Raw genomic sequence first — 8,218 nt, forward strand, 5'->3', positions numbered from 1 at the left:
GTATGTTGACAGTCTCCTGAAGAAGTTTCATATGATAGATTGCAAGATTGCAGCCACTCCCATGGAACAGAGTTTGAAACTTACTAAAGATTCAGAAAAGCCTAGAGTCAATGACAGATACTACAGGCAACTCATTGGATCTCTTATATATCTGACAATCACACGGCCAGATATTTGTTATGCAGTAAGCTCACTAGCACAGTTTATGGCAAATCCAAAACAGTCTCACTGGAATGCAGCCAAAAGAGTCTTGAGATACATCAGAGGTACAAGACAGTTTGGGATAGAATACAGAGGAAGTCATCCACGGTTGCATGGATATTGTGATAGTGACTATGCCGGAGATCATGAGACTAGGAGATTGACACAGGGATATGCATTTTTCCTTGGTCAAGGTGCTATATCATGGTTGTCAAACAAGCAACCAACTGTTTCTTTGTCTTCGACTGAAGCAGAATATAGAGCACTCACTACAGGTGCATGTGAGGCTATATGGCTCAAAAGACTATTGTCAGAAACAGATTACTTTGATGAGTCAAAGCCAACAACAATATACTGTGATAATCAATCGGCTCAAGCATTGGCCAAAAATCCAGTATATCACTCCAGGACAAAGCACATTGATGTCAGAGAGCACTTCATCAGAGAAAGAGTGTTACTTGGTGACGTCACACTGCAGCATTGTGATAGCAAAGAAAATATTGCAGACATCTTTACCAAACCACTCGGTAAAGAGCTATTCGAGAAACACCGACTAGCTCTTGGTTTGATGCAGAGGAAGGACATTCCCATTAAAGGGGTGTGATGGAATGTAATGCTCAGTCCTTTGATTCCCCAGAATCATCATCTTGAGGGAAGGCCTACTTCATGATGTTGATCTTGAGAGAAAGTGTTGAGAGTTCACGCTCAACATCATGTGATCATGTGTGCATAGCACCATCACGTGATCATATGTGCATAGCACTAACCTTATAGAGTGCTATAAAGGAAAGGGTTAGATCCCCTAACTCTAACCCTAAAAGGGTTTGTATATATTCTATTTTTTCAACTAATTCTAGTGTACAGTTAGTCATTTGTGGTGTGCTCTCTAGCTGTGCCCTCTCTCCTCATCTCCACTCTTCTCCTCTCCCCTCTTCATATTTTGTCAAGCTAATCTTCTCTAATTAGATGACAAATATTAGAATTCACTTTCACATGAGGGAGGGAATACAATAACGAGATGTCTTAGTAATTAAATTCTTAAATGACACCCTTCAAATGACAAGTATTCTTTCAAAATAAAAGGGTTGTTTTTCTCAATATTACTATCACAATATACTAGCAATATTCAAAGTGGTAGTCTTCTAAATTATCACATTGATTAAGACAAAATCCAAGTATTATCTCAGACAATGTCACTAATACATAAATTACAAAAAACTTTGTTCATGTATGCTATTAAAAGGACCACATTTCTTACTATCATGTACAAAGCATCTTCAATGATAACATAAAGACCATCCAAAATTAAAATAATCATGAATCTAGGCAATTTTCCATAGTATAGTAGATAGGAATCAAGCTTGGATGATGTAACCTCGAATAAGCTCATCTCCAAAATTGTGATTCGCAATCTTTGATGTTGTTGTCGATGGTGAGGGCCCTAAACTACAAGATCATAAAGAGCAGCAACACCAAGATCATAAATCATACTACAAAGACTTACATTCCCTTATTAACATTATATTCAAAAATCCATTAAATCAATTCAATTGCAACAACTAAACATTGGATAATTACCATGATGATATTTTGGATACCATCGAAGTATGTGTCGCAATGTTTTTGACCCTTTACCACATGAGGAGAGAGTAGGGGAATCGAACCCCTTTACACTTAAAGTGGCTACACCAAGCGGACACCAAGCTCTCTTTGGGAGAAGGAGAGTTGGATCTCTCTACCAAAACCATGGGAGAGAGCCGACTCCCCCCCTCCCACACTACGGTTATTACAAATCAAGAAAAAAAATCAAACAAAAAATAAAGATTTAATTTTTTGCTCTAAGAAAAAACTTGGGTTTAACCTCTTACCAAACACCTTGAAACTCATGATACTAAAATCTAGTTAGTAGTCACAAATTACAGTACACATGAATGAGTGAACATAGCAAAGAGTAGCAACAACACAAGCATCACATGTATGTGTTTAAAAGTACTTCCCTTCATAGATATCCTTGAATGAAATACATGTTGAAGATACCTCCAAAACTATAATGCTGCAATGTACTTTGCTTCATCACCATAAGATTATCAATACATATACTTTTCTTCACTATCAAAGGATTACCAATGCAGCCATATGCCTTTTCTATTGCATATTGGTGGGTGAGATGGACCCAAAACTACAAACTATTGCCAAGTGTGGTTGCAAGCTACTTCATGCATGAGTGATGGAGAGAGTTTATGACCTTAAAACTCAAATTACACCCAAAATGGTCATAAATGTTCATGACTCTAAAACTCAAATTACACAATAACTAGATGACCACAAAAGTTCTTTGACATTTCTTGGTAGCATGTATGATGTATCCATGGCAGCTTTCAATGTGCAAAGAAAAACAAGATTGTTAATTTAATACTTATTCATAAGGACAACACATTGAAACTATTATAGTTTTGGTATTTTACTCTATGTGATTCAAATTACCTTATGTATCTATTACATATTCATTAAAGATCTTATAGTCATTGGCATCAAGTTGATATTTCTTTGATATTGGATCATAACTCAAATTTGCCAGAGAAATTATAGATTCCAAGGACACTGATTGATTATCAACAAGATCATATGTGTAGCATCTACTTCCTTTGGTTTTTTGATGCCACGCTAGATGAATCTCCACATTTGGAGGACAATCCAGAAGATCAAAAGGGCCCCTTGTCTCTTTCATACCATTTCCCAACTTCATTCTCATACTCATTACTCTTCCTAGGTACCATATGCCTTTCTTGACCCCTTGACTAGTATTTGCAACCTTTCCTTTTCTTTTAAGCTTTGTATTATCTCTAAGTATAATATCTTCAAATAGAACCACAATCAGATCCTATTCCAAGACAAGTACTTGTTTGAGGTTTTGACTTCATCTCAAATGAGAAATATACTCCACTTTTTACCCTTGTTAATCTATCCTTTGATAACGTTGGATTTCCATTCAATTGGCTCACAAGTGTGCTCTTGCACAAAGTCTTCCCATCGATTTCCACAAAAGGTGATATTTGGCTCACCACATTCTCCTCATTGTCAACTATAGGATCTATGACATGGCAAAGCTCACTTTGTGCAATTGTATCCTCTTCATCAACATCCAATACTGTGTCCATGATTACATCTCCAACAAAATCATCCAATGAAACTTCTTCTTCTTCAAGATTGTCATGTGAATTGTTTTCAAGATGCTCTAAGATATCTTTTTCTTCCCATGAGGCACCCCATGAAGCTTCACCTTCCATACCAAGCTCGTGACACATGACCTTTGCTTTTGCTAAACCCTCCTTTAATGCATATACAATCTGCTCATCAGTACTCACAACCATGTAGTCATTTAAATTTGCCAAAGGAATGCTAGGCATATGATTCATATCAACCCATATATTTTCTTACTCTGAGTGAGCTGCCGAAAAACCTAGATTTGAACCTGCTTGAAACTTTGAAATTCTATTCAATGCTCCTGCACTACTCAACAAGTCACAACCATCATAACACCTCTCATTGCTAACCATTCCACCTACTTTACTAAAGAAGTTCTCACAAGCATCAGATCCCATAGAAGATAAGGGAACTGCCAAGTGACTATATCTGTCTTTAAAGATCTTTATGAGAAGAACCACAAAGTGACATGACAATTGGATGTCCATGAAAGTTTCTCTACTAATGAAGTTATGATTGAGTGTATATACATCATGCTTTGTGATCCACATGCACCAAATCCTAATAAAACATCATAAGTCACTTGTTTAATAAGACATAATGGTGCTACCATAGCAACAACATGAACATACAATATCAATTAATTATTTATATATGTTCAATAGATAACATGAATTCTGTACCTGAAAAAGAAGGATACCATTCTGACAGCTTTCACACGCTCATACAAGTTGAGCGTAGGAGATAGAAAAATATCAATGTATGCTACCACCATTGAGAGATACACCTTTGTACCAAGTGTTCACTCTTAACGATGATTGGATCCCATCTGCAAGAACTCTAAACAATTTTAAACTTTACGCCCGCTAATCTCCAATTTTGTCTATCTTTTCTCTCTATATCTCCTTCTTGCAAACCATGATCATCAACCTTGAAACTTTGATATACCAAGGCTACACATGTGATTCAAGGTGACAAGATCATTACCAAGCACTAATCTTTTAGATGCATTATCTAGAGGATTAATCATCTTCTTTCCATTGTGTATATAATCTTGATCATGTAATCCAATGATGCTTCCGTCATCTTCCATAGAAGCTGTGAATGGCCCACTTTTCCAAGGGATTGAGTATCGAACACCTGCAAGAGAGCTATAATCTTCAACCATAAGCTTTCTTCGCCTTGAATCTCCATCAGAAGCATGACCAAGTATTGGTCCTATCACATCCTTCACATACATATTCCAATGCAAATTGACTTATTTCCATTTCTCCTTGATGGACATAGAGTCAAACCTATTACAAGTTCATTGTATAAGAAGAACTAACTTTGGCAAGCATTCAACAAGAGGATTTGCAATCAATACTCTTGCATAGTGGGCAATCACATTATGCTCAAATGCATGAACAATTCTATGATAACCATTCTCACCATCTCCAACAAGCACTACAAAATTTGAAATGCATGTGTGATCTATCTTCTTCCCACAAAAACCAACAAGTTGGTCATCTCTTGCTATCCACCTCACCATCCTCTTGATCATAGTCTCATCTTCAGCAACAATGACAGGTACACTTCCCATGCAAAGCCCATTTTTCAAAATATGATGCTTATATGTTTCTGCCACATGCTTGAATACATCCTCTCTCAATCCAGTCCTATAACAAAGAGCTTTTCTCATAGCCCGAGATGTAGTTGAAAGATGTGGACCTTGAAGATTCATGGAGAGAAAGTTATGCAATCTTATACCTCCCCAAATCTTTACAACTTCAAAGAGATTTTTTGTTGTATCAGAATGTCGCTTTCCTTGACCCACTCTTCCTATGTTTTGAGAGATGTCGATGAAAAAGTCCCACAAAGCTTTCTTCCCCTAAAATAAGCCAAGCTTATGTGCATTCACAATATAAGTGCAAAACTTCTTTACATCTCCTCATACCAAGGCTTTAGAAACACTTTCTTGAAGACACCTCACCTTTACACTCAAAGTAGTAACCTTTGTCCTTGTGAACCATATTTCTTTTTTGAGTCACCGAACCATTATGTTTTTAGTCCTAGAAATTCTCAATATCTCAGAATGAGTCAAGTAATCCAATCTTCTACCACCTCCAGTGTCTCTTAATCCTCTTTCCCCTCTAGAGTGCATGTATCGATACACACGCATGCAAAAGTCTCTCTCCTTGGGAATGGATGCACATGATGAGCACTGGAGATTGGAGAAGGAAACTCCCTCCAAACTTACCCGGTTGCAATCATTGTGACGAAATGTGCCATTGATCTCAACAAGCTCTGTTCCCAATAAAATCATTGCCTTTGTGCTTGGCTCGCAAGTCCAATGCACACCTCCTCTACTATCATCCAAGAAACACTTTACATTGATCATGTGGTTTCTAAACTTATATGATCCTTGCCAAAATCCCCAACAAAGAGTAGCAAGCAAACTCTCCTCTGCATAGTACATAAATTCTATTGTTCTCTTCATGGAATAATGATTATTAAAAGAAAGACGAAAACAAATCCATAATGCCAAAAAATACCAAGACTTGTTAAAGTTGTATACCTGAAGGTCTTTGTGGCAACTTTGAACCTGATGCATTGGAAGTGTCTACATATCAAACATAGTGAAAACTATTAGTTACAATAAAAATTTCATTGTAAAAAAATACAAATGCCCTTTGCTTGAATTAAGTACCTGTGGATTGGATTGGTTTAAAAAAACCAATTAGATTTCTTTGATTCTTGTCCAAGACCATTGCTTTACTTGGGTGGCCTACTTTCTTAAGCTCATCACCATCTCCTTTAGTAGCGGCTTTCACATGAAGCTTTGACTTCATGTGCTCTATCATGCACAATCTCAAAGAACTTGTCTTTGGGAACAATGGTAGCCACTTATCATCCAATGGACACCTTATGAAAGCCTTTAACAAGGTAGTGTAGTCTTCGATAGTTTCAGGAACAAGTTGAAATTCTAGATCATTCTCACTTCCAAAAGAAGAAATCTCAAACATTGCTTCATCTATTTTTTGTTTGTTTTGTGTCTTTATCTCCTCGAATGATGGTGTGACTCCAAGCATGTCATGCCTTTGCTTCCCTTTCTTATCCAAGCCAATAGCTCGTAAATGAGATAATGACTTGATATGCGAGTGTGTGAAATTGTATAGAGTATCATGCCCTCCTTGAACATAAGAGCATTCACACTCCGCACACCAAATTTGAAACAAAGCTTTCCCTTCCTTATCCTTAGACATAAGCTCAAAACTATCATGTTGACCCATGGATTTTAGCTTTTCCTTGGCATTCTTGATATCCATCTCCCACCTTTTTATCTCAGATGATATGGCAAGAAGACTTTTGAGTCTATTTTTTGGAACACCTTGACAACACTCACATCATCCCTTGTCAACTCCATCCCATTGCTAGATACATGAAGATCACTAGCTCTAGCTTCCATGGATGGATCTGGCTCATTGCTAGCCCCCTCTGAATTCACTCTTTGACACTTGCATGGTGACTCACTCTCCTCTCTCAATTGAGCAGTGACCTCTTCTACATCAACTGTCCATCTCTCCTCTTGCTTTGCTCCAAGAGGAAGCATTCTAGAACCTCCCAAAAAGACAAAATCATTTGAGATGAGACTATCAAGGACAAGCTCCTCTCGTAGATCTTTATAGGTTCCTCCTTCTTTGAGAAAGAAAAATCCCAAAACATGGCTTTGATCTGTACCCTCATTTAGACGAATCAATATTTCCTTTCTTGCCATCCTTATCCAAGATCAGCAAACCACAGAGCAAGAGATTCCAAAGTAGCCCACTTTGAATGTTGCATAATCAATGTACACAAACCAAGAAAGCATCTATCCACTCAGGATACAACATTGGCATAGTGCTAGGGGGTTGTTCCTGCCCATAATAAGCTCAAAACGTAAGCGTAGAAGCTGAAAACACCTACCCAACAAAAAAAGGGCTGATGACTCAAAATCATAAATTTCTAAAGTGGAGACAACTGAGTACCTATGGGGTAGATGTGTTAGTGGTTTTTGTCGGAGTTCCCATCTCCCATGTGCCCATGTCTGACATGAAACTCAAGAGCCACTGGTCCCAAAGCTCCCTGCCCAACCACTACAGAAGAGGCCTGTAGAAACAACCCACTTAGACAATGATTAGAATACATAATTGCTTGCTGGATTTTGTGTCATAATTGGAACATATCTAGAACATAATCAGAAATATTGAAACATAATTAGAAATATTGGAACATAATCAGAAATAATGGAACATATTAGAAATATTTCAACTCTTTGTCTGTAGTACTCAGCCTTCTTTGCTGCTCTAATCCCCCTAGATGAAGGCCTAAGTTTGGCTAAAATGCTGCTCCAATCTGCTCCTGAAATGGATCTCCCCTGAAGGGATGCTTTTAGATGCCCCAAGCGCCCCAAAACTAACCGACTATGGTCAAGTTCAAATTGGCCGACCCAATTAGGTCTTCTCCCGGTCTATGTACCCAACTAGTAGGGCAGCTTCTTTGCTGCCTCATAGGTCCCACCATCCTGCAAACCTATCACCATGCAGATCCAGTCATCTTTCCTGTTTCCTCCACATGCACCTGCTGCCCTGGATCCATTGCTCCAGCTCCATACAGCCACCTGTACTGATCCATACAATAGGTGCCGCTTGTCCTAGCTACTTTCGTGAAGAATTTCCAAGCTCCATCTGCTCCAAATAGTCCATGTAGACTACGAGAACCATCCCGGTTCTATTCCAGTCCTTTGTGCTAGGTCGTACACATGCTGAGCACTCTCAAGAATCTGCAAAGTGTC

The 8,218-nt window shown here is 38.2% G+C and overlaps 2 pseudogenes; both read right to left on the reverse strand.

Annotated features, from left to right (window-relative positions):
* Positions 1-2,686: 2,686 nt before the first annotated feature.
* LOC147896973 (uncharacterized) lies at positions 2,687-3,959 on the reverse strand (annotated as a pseudogene).
* Positions 3,960-4,663: 704 nt separating this feature from the next.
* On the reverse strand, positions 4,664-6,713 carry LOC147896974 (uncharacterized; annotated as a pseudogene).
* Between the last annotated feature and the right edge of the window lie 1,505 nt (positions 6,714-8,218).

Source organism: Dipteris shenzhenensis, chromosome 11, assembly GCF_047967505.1.
Source record: "Dipteris shenzhenensis isolate YYH24624 ecotype China chromosome 11, Dip_SZ_1.0, whole genome shotgun sequence".
Lineage (NCBI taxonomy): Eukaryota > Viridiplantae > Streptophyta > Polypodiopsida > Gleicheniales > Dipteridaceae > Dipteris > Dipteris shenzhenensis.